Below are 16,672 nucleotides of genomic sequence, written 5' to 3'. Positions count from 1 at the left end.
TTGTACTCCCCCCAACCTCCGTTGTCCCGGTCGCAGGTCCTGGCAGAGAGAGCATGTCACTCTGCGTTGTTCTATTCGGCGAGCCTTCCATAACAGCCTCTGGAGACAAAGAAGCTACCTCTTTGGGTGCATTCTGGTCCCGTGGAGAGCTAGCTGCCTGCGGCGTCGGTTGAAGGGGTGGCGTCCTGACGTCGGGGCTAAGGGTAACATCAAGCCCAAAGGATCTCACCACCGCACTACTCTCTGGCGGTGTCCCTAACGAGCTGGCTCCTGACTCTTCCTGTTCCCGCTGTAGGCGCCGAAGAAAGTCGTCAATAGTAACCACAGGGGCTAAGGGTCGCCGGGAGGCTCCTCCAATGTTCCTGCCCCGTCTCTTCGGCATTGTTGCTTGTGAGTAAATCTCGACGGCGTCCTCACTGCAGCAGAGATGCAGCGGCCATCTTGGATCCATTATTTTTAAATTTAACTATGCATTATGGTATATTTCAATTTTGGAAACTTAGTTTATTATGTTATTGATCGCACTTTACTGTACAAGATGTATATGCTTGGTAATATTATAAAATTCTATAAATAAATAATAATAAAAAAAAAAAAAATCCTCCACCATGATTTCTCCTTCAGCTGCATCGACTATTGGCCAGTCTTTATTAGTATTTGTTATAAATACATGAAAATGCATGGTAACATAATGTTTTTGAAACAACTACCTCAAAAACAGCTTTTCTCATACAGAAAGATTTCATAATTTGTAACTACAGATTGTGTTGCATGATAAAAAGCTAAAACTCGGATCCCTACTGACCTCTGCAACAAAGCACAAGGGCCTCCAACTGTGAATAAAACCTGCTTCTGGAAAGCAGCCATCCAAGAAAAGGCAGCCAACCAGCCATTTATGGAATATATCTACCTAATAATTTCTCAACAAAGGGCCCAAACACTTGATAAACAAATATTTCATGGTAATCTTAGCAAGAAAGAAGGGAAAAGGCAATGTTCTTTTACAGTTTTATTCTATCCTTTATCCTTCCATCCTTCCCAAGCCTTTCCTCCCTCATGCTGTCCCTCCTTCCATCTTCAAGATCCCCTACTATGCCTAACAGATGATCACTCTGATCCATTTGATGTAGAAATATGTCTGTAATGACAATTATGGTGAATTCATATGAATAATCATGTGAAATGAACAAATGCTTCATTGCAGGCAAAACAGTTCTTATTCATAAAGAGGACCCAGGAACAGCAGGAGTCAAATTCCATAGAATAGGCAGTCTTCTATCGGTAGCAGCTGCCTTCACTTCGACTTGAACCCTCCATTACTGGCAGCTACCAAAACTTAGCTGCCCAAAAATCTAGAACCCGGGGTAGGGTGTCAGTGAAACCTGGAAAGAAGGCAGATAACACAAGCACATAAGAATTCACCAGGAAAACTGAATGGATACAAAGATAAAACTGAGTAGGGGTGTGGTAAAAGCGGAAAAGGCTTCTGCAGAGAAAAAATTGAAAATGCAGTGCAATGACACCGAAAAGTGCAGACCAAATTCTGGCAAAGAGGCCAAACCAAAATTGGAGTTATATACATATATAAGGTGACCATAAGTCCCATTTTGAACAAGACCGTCCTGTTTTTAGATCCCCGGATCCCCGGTCCCGTTGTCCCCACACACAGCTTTGGGATGCCGAAATATCTCGTTTTCAGGGCAGCGTCCTGAAGCTGTGTGTGGGGACAATGGGACAGGTGATCGCTTCCCCTCCCTCCCTGCCACGCCAAAGCCAGCCTCTCTCCTTCCCTCCCTCCAGCGCCAATTCAAACTACCCCCTTCTCCCCACCATTCCGCTGCCGCAGCTTGCCACCCAGAAGCCTTCTTCCTGACGTCAATTCTGACATCAGAGAGGAAGTTCTAGGCCAGCCAGGCAGTGATTGGCTGGCTCGGAACTTCCTCTCCAACGTCAGAATTGACATTAGAAAGAAGGCTTCTGGGCGGCAAGCAGCGGTAGCAGTGGCGGACCGGGGGGTGGGGGTTGAATCGGGCGCTGGAGAAAGGGAAGGAGGAAGGCTGGCTTTGGTGCAGTAGGGAGGGAGGGTGGTAGGCAGGCAAGCTGGCTTTGGTGAGGCAGGGAGGTAAGCAGGCAGGCAGGCTTCGGGGGAGGGGGGTGGGACAAAGGCTTGAAGGCAGTGATGGAGACATAGGAAAGAGGCACTGGGGGCACTAAGGACATGGGAAGGGGCACTAAGGACATAGGAAGGAGAATCAAGATGGCGTCGGAGTGAGTCGAGCTACCAAGTGGCTCCTGCTCTGTTTGGCATTTTTTTTCAATTTTTCAACTCTTTCTTATAGAAATTTACCTGCTATGCCTAAGCGCAGGGGTAAGCAGAGGAGTGTGCTTCCTGCCTCCTCTTCCACTTCACTGACTCGGCAAACGGCAATAACAACTTATGTCGTCCCAGTTGGAGAGGGCGCATCCGCTGACCGAGGAGGGCAGACCTCGGTCTTGGAAGGCGACGTTTCGCTTAGCCCCTTTGGGCCCGGAGTTCCTCCGCGTCCCGGGATGATGTCGGGGACGCCCTCAGACGCACAGGAAGCGCCGGAATTGATGTCTCCGGCGGCGCTGCAGGTCTCACCCCTGACCCCGGATGGAAACCACAGCTTGCTGACTTCCTTACAGTCAGCATTGGAAACCGGAGGACCTGAAAGTCAGCGGGAAGCGGGGAAGGTGGAGATGGATCCTATGGTGGAGTCCCCCGGAATAGCTCCCCCTGCTCCCCTGATTAAACCAGCGGTGATTGACATGGAGGCATTATGGAGCGCTATGGAGACTTTACATAAGGTATGCTCCCAAATTGTACTTTCCACACAAAATACTAATACTAAATTTAAAACTTTTGAAGAGAAACTCCAGCAACAGTCTCTTAGAATGGATAAATTGGAGAAATCTGTGGCAGATGGGAAGATTACTACTAATTTACAACTTAAGGAGAAAGCTTTACTTGCTAGGAAAATTGAAAATTTGGAAAATGCTAATAGGAACCTAAATTTGAGACTTTTAAATTTTCCTGTTTCCAAGTTTCAATCTCCTAGGGATTTATTTCATTCTTTTTTGAATACTGTTTTGAAATTTCCTGAAAATAACATGCCACCATTACAAAAGATATATTACTTAAATTTACCAAAGGAGGATAAAGATAAAGGGAACGCTATACCGGGAGAATTGGATCTCACTGGTATGCTGGAGACATCGCAAGAAGATTTAATGACTAGAGCTACTTTATTGGTAACTTTTGTCTTTCTTCAAGATAAAGAATCAATTCTTCGTCTATTCTATAGGACTGAAAAGGTGGGATTTCATGGATTCAAAATTTCTATATTTCCTGATGTATCTAAGTGGACACAAGCCAGACGTAAGAAGTTTTTGGCTTGTCGTCAGTCTGTTTTGAGTTTAGGGGCAACTTTTCAATTACGTTTCCCCTGTAAATGTTGCATTACTTATCAGAGTAATAGATATATTTTTTATGAACCCGATCAATTGCAGTTTTTTCTTGAAGGTAAAGTAACCACAAGAATTCCAGATACCTCCATGGAATCTACCCAGCAGGCCATTAGTTAAATAACTCCAACTGCACTCTGTTATTTGTATTGTATTAATTTAGTTTATTTCTTGAAACCAACTACCCTTGGAAGTGATTGATTCCTTCTCCTCTCAGATTGTGGACTTTACTCATAGTTACTATGTGGCATTATTTTATAATTAATAATTGTTTTTCTTATTGGATTGTTATATTTCCTTCAAGCACTGATTGACATGTTAATTTGTAAAAGTATAAATAAATAAAAAAAAAAAAAAAAGGACATAGGAAGGAGGCACTGGGGGCACTAAGGACATGGGAAGGAGGCACTGGAGGCACTAAATACATGGGAAGGGGCACTAAGAACATGGGAAGGGGCACTAAGGAGATTGGAAGAAGGCACTGGGGGCACTAAGGACATGGGAAGGAGGCACTGGGGGCACTAAGGACATGGGAAGGGGCACTAAGGACACAGGAAGGGACACTAAGAACATGGGAAGGGGCACTAAGGACATGGGAAGGGGCACTAAGGACATGGGAAGGGGCACTGGGGGTACTAAGGACATAGGAAGGAAGGAGGGAGGGAATAGAAAGGGACAATTGTTGGGTCCGAGTGCAGAAAGAAAGAAATGAAAGAAAGGATGCACAGTCAGAAGGAAACGCAACCAGAGACTCATGAAATCACCAGATAGCAAAGGTAGGAAAATTATTTTATTTTCAATTTAGTGATCAAAATGTGTCAGTTTTGAGAATTTATATCTACTGTCTATATTTTGCACTATATTAGTCTATTTTTCTATAGTTACTGAGGTGACATTGCATATTTTAAAGTCATCTGCCTTGACATCTTTGAAAACCCACCAAATATAAATGATAATTAACATTTTCTCTTAGTATAGTGTGTTTTGTGTTTTTGTTTTTTTTAATTTTATGGTTACCATTATGAATTAATAAGATATTATGTGTACATGAAAAATGAATGGAAGTAATTGGGGGTGGGATTGGGGGCGGGGCTAGGTCGGGATTTGGGGAAGGACTGACAATTAGTAGATGTCCCGTTTTGATGAAAAAAATAAATGGTCACATTAGTTATATACAAATGTCACAGGCAGAAGAAGGCATACAATGGATTAAGGAGAGCCTTCTAGCTTTACGGAGCCTGTTGCCGACTGCTGGCAGGAGGTCACAAGTTAATTCAGGTAAGGTTCACTCAGGATTTGTGCCACCTAAAGCTGGGAATGGAATTTCACATCATGCTTCCATGAAACAGAGAAAATTGTAGGGGGGAAAAAGGAGCATTTTTTCAACAGTAAGTCACAAAGAATCTGTACAACAAAAGGATGGCTTCTTCAGAGTTGACCAATGCATCACACCTGCTCCATTTCAAATTCTGGATCCCATTGATGAGCTAACAGGAATTGGGGACGGAGTGGGCCCAAAAACTTTAGTTTTTAAATTTTTGATGATGATGGGTTGTTTTGGCGGGGAAAGGAGTAACAGGTTCAAGCACCGCGTGGGGCAGTACTGAAAAGGAAATGACACTGCATGTAACTTTATTTATTTTTCCTTTGTTTTGTTTTCAAAATGCAACAAAAAGGAAATTTTGCTGAAATCTTCCTGTTTCCCTTCAATTGAAACCAACTCTCCCTCCTAGAACAGTGAACAGTGAACGTGAGCTCTTAGAATGATTTGGCCATGGTAAAAAGAGCCATCCCAAGGAGGCTATTATGTGTGGGGGAAACAAGGCCACCAACATCCCACGTTAGGGTCAGTAGGGGGGTGCTTGCATGGGCTAAGCTCTACAAGTAAGGCCCCAGCGAAGATGCTTGTTTTTGAAACTGGCTCCGTGAACTGAGGACTCTCGCACGCATTTATAATATTCGCATTTTTGTATTATTTTGGGGTGGTTTCATGATGATATGTCTGGTTCTCCTTTTTTGTTTTTAGATTACAATTTTTTGATAGAACAGTTGTGATATTTTCACTATATTACTATTAGGGCAGGGGTGTCCAATGTCAGTCCTCGAGGGCCGCAATCCAGTCGGGTTTTCAGGATTTCCCCAATGAATATGCATGAGATCTATTAGCATTCAATGAAAGCAGTGCATGCAAATAGACCTTATGTATATTCATTGGGGAAATCCTGAAAATCCGACTGGACTGCGGCCCTCGAGGACCGACATTGGATACCCCTGTATTAGGGATTTGTTTTGGGGTTTTTTGCATTAAAACTAAACATCAGTATACAATTTGTACTTAAGACTGCAGTTCTGGTTAGATCAGCTCAGTCACTGGCTTCTTTATACATTTGCATACTGTATCTTTCACCTCGAATAAACTACACACTCTTTTTGGGACCTTATAGGTTTTTTTACCGAGTGCAGCCAATTGAAGTAACAGGACAATTACACAACTTAATCCACAATTTAATCTACATCTTCATACCCAATCTAACTGAAATGGAACTCAGAAAAAATTGCCTGTAATCAATTTGTACAAATGCCATAATACACAGAAATTTCAGTATGGTATAATTTGTGAGCCATGAGAGAGAAATGGTATAATTTGTGAGTCATGAGAGAGAAACTGTATAGGATCTAATATGATCTTGGTTTATTACAAGGTACCTTATATGGAATATCAAAAAAGGTGCCTTATTAAAAACTCTTTTAAAAAGCACCTATGTGTCTTTATAATATAGGCACTCAGAACCAGCCCCAATAATGCACAAATTTTCTCCCTCAAGGCAGATGTAGATATAAGCAGGTACATCAGAAATCCAAGAGGAACAAGATGCAGTAGGATACAAATGGGATTTAATCAAACCAATTGTGTATTGCAGAAATACACAAGCAAGACTCAAAACAAAGCCTTTATCAGGAGTCCAAACAAGGTCAATAAACAGTATTCCTATTATCTGCAAAATGCAAAACAGGAGCTGAATGTCAAAGTTAAGCCCACTTGATGTATGAATGTGATGGAACCAGGTTGCTGGTGTCAACATTTGAAATGGAGATAGAGCAGCTTTTAAACTAGAAACTGGGGGAGGACTAACAGTCACTCAAAAGAGCATGGTTCAGGACAAGGGAAGACAGAGCATCCTGATAGTGAGATTGCAATACAGGCCACCGTAGACCAGGTTTCCTTAAATACAGAGCAGACTAATTTTAAAGATTGCAAATTATCTATTCCAACTGCTGAGCAAATTGTAAATGGATATGACAAACACTGTTTGAAATGTCTGTGTGCAAATGCCAGAAGCCTAGGAAACACGATGGGAAAGTTAAAATAGTTGCACTAAATGAAAAGATAGATATAATAGGCATCTCTGAAACCTGGTGGAAGGAAGATAATTGGCTCAAAATTAGCTTAAAATGAATTGCTTTCTAGGTGCTTAACTCAGTAAGGTGCCTACTACTTTAACTAAGCGCTAAGTCCAAGGCGACTACCAGAAAGTGGGCATGGTTAAAGGTGGATCATGGGTGAATCTTGGGCATGTTTTGCATGTAGGTATTGGTAAGCTCTTAACTTAGGCACTGGTATTTAGGCCAAGAAAACCCTGTCAGAAATAGGGGGGTGCATAAGGTTCTATAAACGGTGCTTAACGCATGATTGATATGCGCCATGTATCACGTTCCTCAACTTCTATGTTTATAGAAATGGGCCCTAACTGTTTAGCACAGGAATGCCCACTCTGCCCCTGTCACGCCCCTAGAAAAAAACAGAAACTTTTTTTGCATGTGCACATTTAGAAATTACCACAGGATGACTGAGTGCATCTTTAGGTAAGGCGTGAGTTAGAACCTAATGCATCTTAGAAAAAGGACTTCTATATATTTGTGGGCGTTTTGCTAGTATATATGTATCAGTTAAACTGAAATTATTTTTTCAGTTCAGATAATTAGTCCAGTCTTTGATTCTAAGGGCTCCTTTTATTAAGCCGCGCTAGCGGTTTAACGCGCGTAATAGTACTCATTAAACCGCTGGCCGCGCTAGCCGCTACCGCCTCCTCTTGAGCAGGCGGTAGCTTTTGGCCAACGCAGGGGTTAGCGCGTGATGAAAAGTCACGCACGTTAACCCCGCTAACGCGGCTTGATAAAAGGAGCCCTAAGTATCTTAGATTATTGTAATATTATATACTTGGGATCTTTTAAGAGAACTATCAAGAGACTATGCATTATTCAAAATGCAGCAGTCCCTCTCATTTTTGGCCTGAAAATGGATCATGTTAGTCCCTACTATAAAAAATCACATTGGTTACCTGTGGAAGCCAGAATTATCTTCAAGTTTGCCTGTCTATGGTTCTGGTCCAAGTTATCTCCTATACCATTTTGATCTCTCCAATGCAACCAGCCAAAGTGTTGTATTTACAAGTGGTTGCTAGATAGAACTCTTATCATTTCAAGCTGGTAAATGGAACAAATCTTTAAGCAAATTTATCTTAAATGCCTTCTCTTAACAAACTTTTAGAAGATCAGTTAAAACCTATATTTTTTAGAAATTTAATTTTTAACATTAGCATTCGCATTCCCTTCACCTGCAACTGAAAGCTAATCACCGTCAATCAATAATCACACAACTCAGTTTTATTGGAATAAATATTTGGCCGCAGCTTTATTATCTATCTGAATATTATCTTCACTTACAATACAATCTGTGTCCAAAACCCCCAGTGCATATTTCACACACCACCTGGGAGCTATTCGGTGTTGAAACTAGCTCCCGTTAAGTCTTTAAATTTATAACATTCCCCCAAACATGGCCCACGGAGACGCAAGGCCATGCTTCCCCTCCCCTCCCCCCAAACATGATCCACAGTGACGCAAGGCCATGCTTCCCCTCGCAGCCGTATCGCCTACGAGTGTTACATTTATTTATTTATTAACTGCTCATCTCCCAGATCCAACTGGGCCAAACCCCATTTTCCGCCCCACCCAAAGCTGCGACCACCTCCCCCCAACCCCATAAGCTCCACCAAACCCACCCAAGTCGACATATAATATGTACACCCCCAACCCCACCCCACAACACTGACACAAAACATAACACCAGCACAAATGGGAGGGAGGGATAATCTTTTCCTGAAGAGACTACTCTACTGTTCCCCTTTCCTCACAGAATTCACTCCAGCCTGCCACAACATCCAACCAATCACGTGACTGCTCCACCCCATCACCTTAGAAACCTCCCTAATCATTTTTCTTTCTTACAAGCTCTGTCTATTAACCCTTTCTTACCTCCTCTTATCAAATTGTCAATCCTTATTCTACAGACCCTTGATAACAACTCATATATTCCCCTCACCCTCTGTCCCCCCTCCCATTTTACCCACATCATCATTCAATAAATATTACCAGCCGGTGACATCAGCTCAGCTAATGTTATATCACACCAGATGAATCTGGTGTTCTTCTATACCCTCGTTGATGTATTCTTGAATCCCTCTTGTAACATCGCTGTTTGTATGTGGTCTCATTTTTGCTGTAACCGCTCTGAACTGTTTGATGTACTGCGGTATATAAAAATAAAGTTATTATTATTATTATTATTAAAGGCTGGGGTTTAAATTGTTGAATTTAAATTTCTTGTAACATACAGTATTTTCATAGTTTTTTCACATTGATGTGGACTATGATTACATTACATTAGTTTATTTTATTATGCCAAGACCTTGTGGTTCTAGGTGGATTACAAAAGGAAAAGATTCTGGTCATTTCCAGAAGATTACAGGGAAGCTATTGGTTGGAACATTTGGGCCCGGATTCTGCAAAGTGCATCCCAATTTTAGACAGCTGTAGGCATCATACAGCTGTCTAATCAGCCAATCGGGACGCACGTTTAAAAAAAAAAAAAAAATGCTCCCCAGGCATGCCCTACTGCCTCCCTAGTAGAAGGAGAGATGCTTACAATGTAAGCCAGCAAAATGCTGCCCCATATTGTAAGTAGACGCGGCCACTATACTTATCACGGCAAGGGATCTCCCTGCCGTGAAAAGTATAGGGGCCACGGCTGCCTGTCTCCCCCCGATTACCGGCAGGAGGGTGCCCAACCCCTCCTGCCAGAAGGCCGCCCACCCAACACCCCGATTGCCAGCAGGAGGGTGCCCAACCCCTCCTGCCGGAGGATACCCACCCTCTGTTCCCCTCCCGCACACTAATGCCCTCCTACGCTAACACCACCCCGTGCACTAACACCCCCACAATGACCCCCCCTAACTTCCCCCCCCCAACTAACCTCTAAATTGTTGGCCGACCGGACTGGTCTTGCTGCCGTCTGTCCGTCCAGCCCGCCTCGTCGAAATGAGGTGGGCCCGCCTCTTTACTGACCCATCCCCGCTAATCCTACGGCCTTATTGGTCCAGGCTTCTAGAGCCTGGGCCAATCAGGCCTTAGGCTTAGTGGGGATGGGCTGGGAAGGGGCAAGCCTGCCTCCTTTCGACAAGGTGGGCCGGACGGCTGGACAGTAGTAAGACCCGTCCGGCTGACCAACAATTTAGAGGTTAGTTGGGGGGAGGTTACGGGGTCATCGGGGGGGGGGGAGGTGTTAGCGTGGGAGGCAGTATTAGCATAGGGGGCATTAGCGTGGGGGGGGGTTCAGAGGGGGGTGTCCTCCGGCAGGAGGGGTTGGGCACCCTCCTGCCGGTAATCGGTGTGTTGGGTGGGCGGCCTTCCGGCAGAAGGGGTTGGACAACCTCCTGCAGGTGATCAAGGTGTTACTTGGGCAGCCTTCTGGCAAGAGAGGTTGGGCACCCTAATGCTGGCGATAGGGGTGTTGGGTTGGTGGCCTTCTAGCAGGAGGGGTTGGGCACCCTCCTGCCGGTGATCAGGGGGAGACAGGCAGCCGTGGTTGCTGTACTTATCGCGGCAGGGAGATCCCTTGCCGTGATAAGTATAGCGGCCACATCTACTTACAATGTAGGCCAGCATTTTGCTGGGCTACATTGTAAGCATCTCTCTGTCTCTATTAGGGAGATGCGTAAGGCGCCTAGGTTCGTCTAAGGCCCTTAGGTGAGTTTAGGTGGTCTTGCAGGTCTCCCTAGGCTCCTGGAGGCACCTTCAATATTGGCGGCCTGCCTGGGGGGCATTTTTTTTTTATATGTGTGTCCCGAGTGGCTGATTCGACAGCTATAGGCCACCTACAGCTCCTAAAATCGGGACACATTTTGCAGAATCCGGTCCTAGGCGTCTGGTGAGGATATTGGTTGTATCGGAAGTATATTGTGAGGATATTGGTTGTATCGGGTTGTATCGAGGATATTGGTTGTATCGGGAGTTTGTTTTTGACATATTTCTTGAACAACCCGGTTTTTATTTCCCTCCTGAAAGTTCTGCAGTTTGGCGCTGAAATCAGTAAATTGGCGGTGTTGCTTTCTAGTTTCACTGCTTGCATGGCGAGTTTTCCGTCGTGTATTTTTTATTTTTTTTATTTAGTACAGTAAAACCTTGGTTTGTGAGCATAATTCGTTCCGGAAGCATGCTTGTAATCCAAAGCACTCTTATATCAAAACGAATTTCTGCATAGGAAATAATGGAAACTCAGACGATTTGTTCCACAACCCAAAAATTTTAATACAAAATACTGTATGCTGCGAGCGCTTGAGCTATGGGTAAATTGGGTGTGACACTTCTATTACATTCAGCCGCACTCGGCGTATGATGCGCGTATGTCGTGTGTGCTTGAACTGTGGATAAATTGGGCGTGACACTTTTATTACATTCAGCCATGCTTAGTGTAAGATGTGCGCGCTTCAACTGTGTGTTCTGATGACGTGACGCGCGACATGTGCTCGTACTGCAAGACAATGCTCGTTTATCGAGTTAAAATTTATTATTTTTTTTTTTTTTAATTTATTGAAATTTTTACATAATTCACAAGAATATTCTTCTTGTACAAGTAAAACAGAAAAGAAACAAATTAAACAAACTCGCATTTACTGCTATCAGGAAAAAATTCATTCTTTCTTAGACCACCAACTCAGGAGAGGGAGGAGATGAATATATTGAAGAGATAACAAGCATAAGTAATAACTATAATCTTGAAAGGCTTAACAGTCTTTAACCCCCTCTTTTCTTCCTACTCTTAAACATTCCGGGTAGCAAGATTTTTTAAATCTAAAAAGGTGCGTAGGTGTTCTGGTGCATAGTAGACATATTTAACACCTTGATATTTAATCAAACATTTGCATGGATATGCTAATAAGAATGTCGCTCCAAGGGTCAAAGTCTCTGCTCTCATTGCTAAGAATAATTTTCTTTGCTCCTGTGTTGTTCTTGCGACGTCTGGAAAAATCCATACTTTCTTTCCCAGAAACATTTGTTGAGGATTTCGGAAATACAAACGCATAATTGCATTCATATTTTGTTCGAAGATAAAAGATATGAACATTGTGGCCCTCTCTGTGGATTCAGAAGGAGTGGTTTCTAATAGTTCAGTAACATTTAGAGCGTCTATTGTCAAACGTTCCTCTGCACCTGGGTCGGTTCCTTCAATTTTCTTTTTCGGCAAATAATAAATTTTATTAAGTGGAGGTATATGTTCAGGGGAAAATCGAATTAAAATTTAATAAAATTTTTGTTCATCTTGCAAAACCCTCGCAAGCCATGTTATTCGCTTTCCAAGGTTTGACTGTATTTCATTTGTGTGAACTATGTATATAATATAAATGCAAGTTAAAATAAAGGTGAGAGAGAAACCAATCAAGGGTGAGACTCTTCCAAGATTGTGGTCAAAGGATAAAAATTCCCAACACCATAAGAAGCAGAATCATACTCCACTCCGGCCAGTAGGGGGAGAGCGTAGTTCAGTTGGTAAGCTACAGCCTCAACAGCCAGATGTTGTGGGTTCAAACCCACACTGCTTTTTGTGACCCAGGACAGTCAATTAATCCCCCTCCCCCAGATTGTGAGCCCACAAGGACAGAGAGGGAAAAATGCTTGAGTACCTGAATAAATTCATGTAAACCGTTGTGAGCTCCCTTGGGAGAACAGTATAGAAAATTGAATAAATAGTGTGAAAAGCTTCAGCCTCTGATAACCAGAGCTGGTATTGTGACATCATAATGCCTCATTCCACCAATGCCTAAGAGCCAACCTCATCAGTGATGTCACAATGGCTTGATTGTCCTGTACTTGACTCACTTTTACTACATTTTGATTTCTAGAATGGTGCAGTGGTTAAAGCTACAGCCTCAGCACCCTGAGGTTGTGGGTTCAAACATACTGCTTCTGGTGACCTTGGGTAGGTCACTTAATCCCCCAATTGCCCCAGGTACATTAGATAGATTGTGAGCCCACCAGGACAGACAGGGAAAAATGCTTGAGTACCTGAATAAATTCATGTAAACCATTCTGAGCTCCCCTGGGAGAACAGTAAAGAAAAATAAATAAGAGTGATACTATTAAAAATAGTTTATCACTTTACCTTTACAGGGGACTAAACCCAGCAGCAGACAGAGAGATTTTTGGCAGATTAAAGGCATCCATTTAGCAGCAACCAAGACCTCCCCTTCAAAAAGAAACAACAACAAAATATTCAGTTCATCTGAAGCTGCCACAGAGGAGAGCACTGCAGCCTGGATTTTTCGAAACATGCCTCTTATTTGCTAGACTTCTTTTTACATATTAAATGCAATTCAGATCGTAACTCAACTAGGTAGTTTCACCCTCTAGCAAAACACATGAATTCTGTAAAGCCTGCAGAAGCCGAAGACCACTTTAAATTTCCTGTTTATTTCTACAGAAAACAAGCTATTTGTTGTTAAATTAACACTGGACATATTGATCTACTTAGCGAAAATCTATGTCAGTGTACCCACTCATTAGAGAATGTAAAAATGTTTTCAACACTCTAGTAAACAAAAAGACCTTTAATACATTAGAAATTTAATAAAATAGGAGAGAGCTTTGGAGTGGACTAGATCCTCAGTGGCGCCAAAATATTTTTAATCACAATAGCAGTGCATGAGACGACAAGGAAAATGAAGTTGTCATACAATCTGCACTTGAGGTGAATACTTGATGAAGTCGAGAAAAGAGGTTCATGTAAAGCAATTCAGCTTTTATCTGTGTCTTCCTGTTCCTACAGAAGCAATACAGATGTCTCAAAAGCCAGTCTCAAGCGCTGAGGTGGGGAGAGGCAACCAGATTCTCCTATTGTAGGTAATCTGGACCTATTTAGTCTGAGGACACTGGAGTGTCAGAGAGAGACCTCTTCTGCTCTGGTGTTACAGTACATTTTCTCTTTTTGATTTATTCCCACAATCTTTATTACTTGACCCTTCTGAGGTTTCCCTCAAGATGCATCAAAGGACAGCAGAGCACATATTTTGTCTTCGACCTCTTTGTTTATTCTAGTTTGATTGCAACCTAGTGCCCTTTTTTCTAATCTACTGTTCACTGGGGAAGGGGTAAAACGCGGATCTTAATCTCACGTCCTTAAAAATCTTCATTTATTGATAGCTGAGGTTTCATATTTCATGTCTTCAGGTCCGCGCTTTAGCCCCTCATTCCACCGCTGTATCTGTTGCCGTTTCTGACCCCACGGATCTTTGCCGACAGTCTTTTATTAATAACACTTCAGCTAAGGGAGCTCTTATGGACCCTAATGCTTCTCCCTCCCTAGGCTGAGACTAAGGGCTCCTTTTACTAAGCTGCGATAGTGTTTTTAGCGCATGCTAAAACTGCGCTACGCAGCTAGAACTAACGCCAGCTCAATGCTGGCGTTAGGGTCTAGCACGCGGGGCAATTCAGCAAGCGCTAAAACCGCTATTGCAGCTTAGTAAAAGGAGCCCTACAAGTGGCAAAACTTTTAACTTGAGGTCTGTGCCACTTTTACTCTCAGCATAAGGAGGGAGAATTAGGGTCTGTCAGAGCTCCCTTAGCTGAAGTGTTATTAATAAAAGACTGTCGGCAAAGATCCGTGGGGTCAGAGACGGCAACAGATACAGCGGTGGAATGAGGGGCTAAAACACGGACCTGCACACATGAAATATGAAACCTCAGCTGTCAATAAATGAAGATTTTTAAGAATCTGCGGTTGAGATCTGCGAGGTCCTTGAGGTCCGCGTTTTACCCCTTCCCCTGTTCTAAAAAGGACTGGCCTTAACATCTGAAACTGTCATAAAGGCAGTCACATCTTTAGGGGGCGGGAGGGAGTCAGTAAACACTGGGGAAGTAAGGGAGGGCCATGTCCTCATGTCTCCAGCAGTTATCTAGTCGGTTTGGTCACCTTTTTAGTATTATTCATTATTAAAACAGGTTTAGCCACAAACTTCCAAGTTGTGCTCTGGACATTTTATGCAAAGTTCCATTATTGCAGAAAAACGTCCATACTATATGTCCACCCGAATCCCGCTCAAAACACATCTCCAACAGACAAACAGCATAGAAAATTGTCTAAAAAATGTGTTTTAAAAATGGCAATTTGGACGTTTTAGCAAATAAGACTTCCAAATGCCTGCCATTTTTGGACACTTTTCTTTTTTTTGAAAATGAGCCCTATATTGGATGAGTACCAGTGTGTTTTTTTGTAAAAACCATAGCAATGAGAACATAGGTTCTAATGTGAGGTGTCACTTGATATTGATATTGTAAGGTGTCACTTGAATCAGGGTGATCAGGTAATGATAATTATGCTTGCTATCACTTCAGCCTTCAACATGGTTACATGTTCTTAGGCTGCATTTCGTAATGGATGCTGATGTTCAAAACCTGTTTCCCATTGATAGCAAAAGTCAATTCTGCAAACTTATTGACTCAAACTCTTCATGAAAAAAATAAAATAAAAATGAATGCAGTATAATAGGATTGCTTTAAATTTAAGAAATAAAGAGCTGCTGTGAACTAGAAGACCCTTGGTATGCATATCTACTTCTTCAGGTATCAGTAATAATATTGATATTACATTTTCTTTGGGTATATGAGATTTAGGTGTTAATATTGATGAGCATTTGATGTTAATGGAGCATTTAAAGTTGGCCTTTTTTAAGCTATATTTTTTGATAATAAGAACATAAGAATTGCCGCTGCTGGGTCAGACCAGTGGTCTATCGTGCCCAGCAGTTCGCTCACGCGGCAGCCCCCAGGTCAAAGACCAGTACCCTAAATGAGACTAGCCCTACCAGCGCACTTCTTCTTTTGATGATTCTGGCGCTTTTTTTTTTTTAATATTCTTTATTGAACAGTGTTATATAAATAAAAGAACAGAATATTATTGCATTCAGTCATAACACTAATATCTATATAGATAGCAGAACAATCATTCAATAATTATATTATTTTGCATATAGTAATAACATAAGAACCAAGTAAATAATATAAAATGAAACCAAGTTACCTAAAATATCACGATCAATATTTCCTCCCAACCCCCCACCCTCCCTGGATGTGTAAAGATAAATAAACCAAGAAAAAAGTAAGACAAAATACAGTATTATATTTGTACAAATGTAGTCAATGGGCACCAAATTTTGTTGAATATTCCGCTAAGTCCCCTACACTCCACATTAATTTGTTCATATTTGTATATAGTACACACATTCACCCACCAGAAAGTATAATTTATTCTATCATGATTCTTCCAATTACTTGTAATCAATTGAATGGCTATACCTGTAAGAATTAAAAATAGACGACTTTTATACTTGTCTAAAGTGGGTTTAACATGTAAAATTGTTCCACAAATTATAGCCTCATATGTTAATGGAATATTTGAATCTAAAACTAGATTAATTTGTCCCCATATGGATTTCCAAAATATTAATATAAATGGACAAAAATACAACAGATGATCCTATTCAAGTTTTATTGACTGATCACCCTTCTTAATAATTGATGGACAGTATAAAATGGGTTACTCCTCCTTGAATTTACTCCCTCTTCTACGAAATCACACTAGCGTTTTTTAGCGAAGAGAGCGCACAGAGAGCTGCGCTGAATGTCTTGTGCTGCTCCTGACGCTCATAGAGTTCCTATGAGTGTCGGGAGCAACACGGGACATTCAGCATGGCTCCCTATGCTAGAAACTGCTAGCGCAGTTTCGTAGAAGAAGGGGTTAGTAACTCAATTAAATATCGTGGTAACCGTTCTAGTGCACAACACTTTATGTGCT

General features: G+C 42.1%; 1 long non-coding RNA gene across 2 annotated transcripts in view; it reads right to left on the bottom strand.

Moving 5' to 3' along the window:
* Positions 1-629: 629 nt before the first annotated feature.
* The window catches only part of LOC117369014, a 99,140-nt gene continuing 83,097 nt past the window's right edge, over positions 630-16,672 (bottom strand). For both annotated transcript variants that reach the window (XR_004541060.1, XR_004541059.1), the window contains exons 3-4: positions 12,986-13,069; positions 630-1,382 (exon numbers count right to left, since the gene is read on the bottom strand). This is a non-coding gene — a long non-coding RNA (uncharacterized LOC117369014). The remainder of the gene's footprint in view (positions 1,383-12,985; positions 13,070-16,672) is intronic.

The sequence above is a fragment of the Geotrypetes seraphini genome, chromosome 11 (assembly GCF_902459505.1).
Source record: "Geotrypetes seraphini chromosome 11, aGeoSer1.1, whole genome shotgun sequence".
NCBI classification, from domain to species: domain Eukaryota; kingdom Metazoa; phylum Chordata; class Amphibia; order Gymnophiona; family Dermophiidae; genus Geotrypetes; species Geotrypetes seraphini.
Note: the sequence above shows the minus strand (reverse complement) of the source record. Positions and strands in the feature narration are given on the sequence as shown.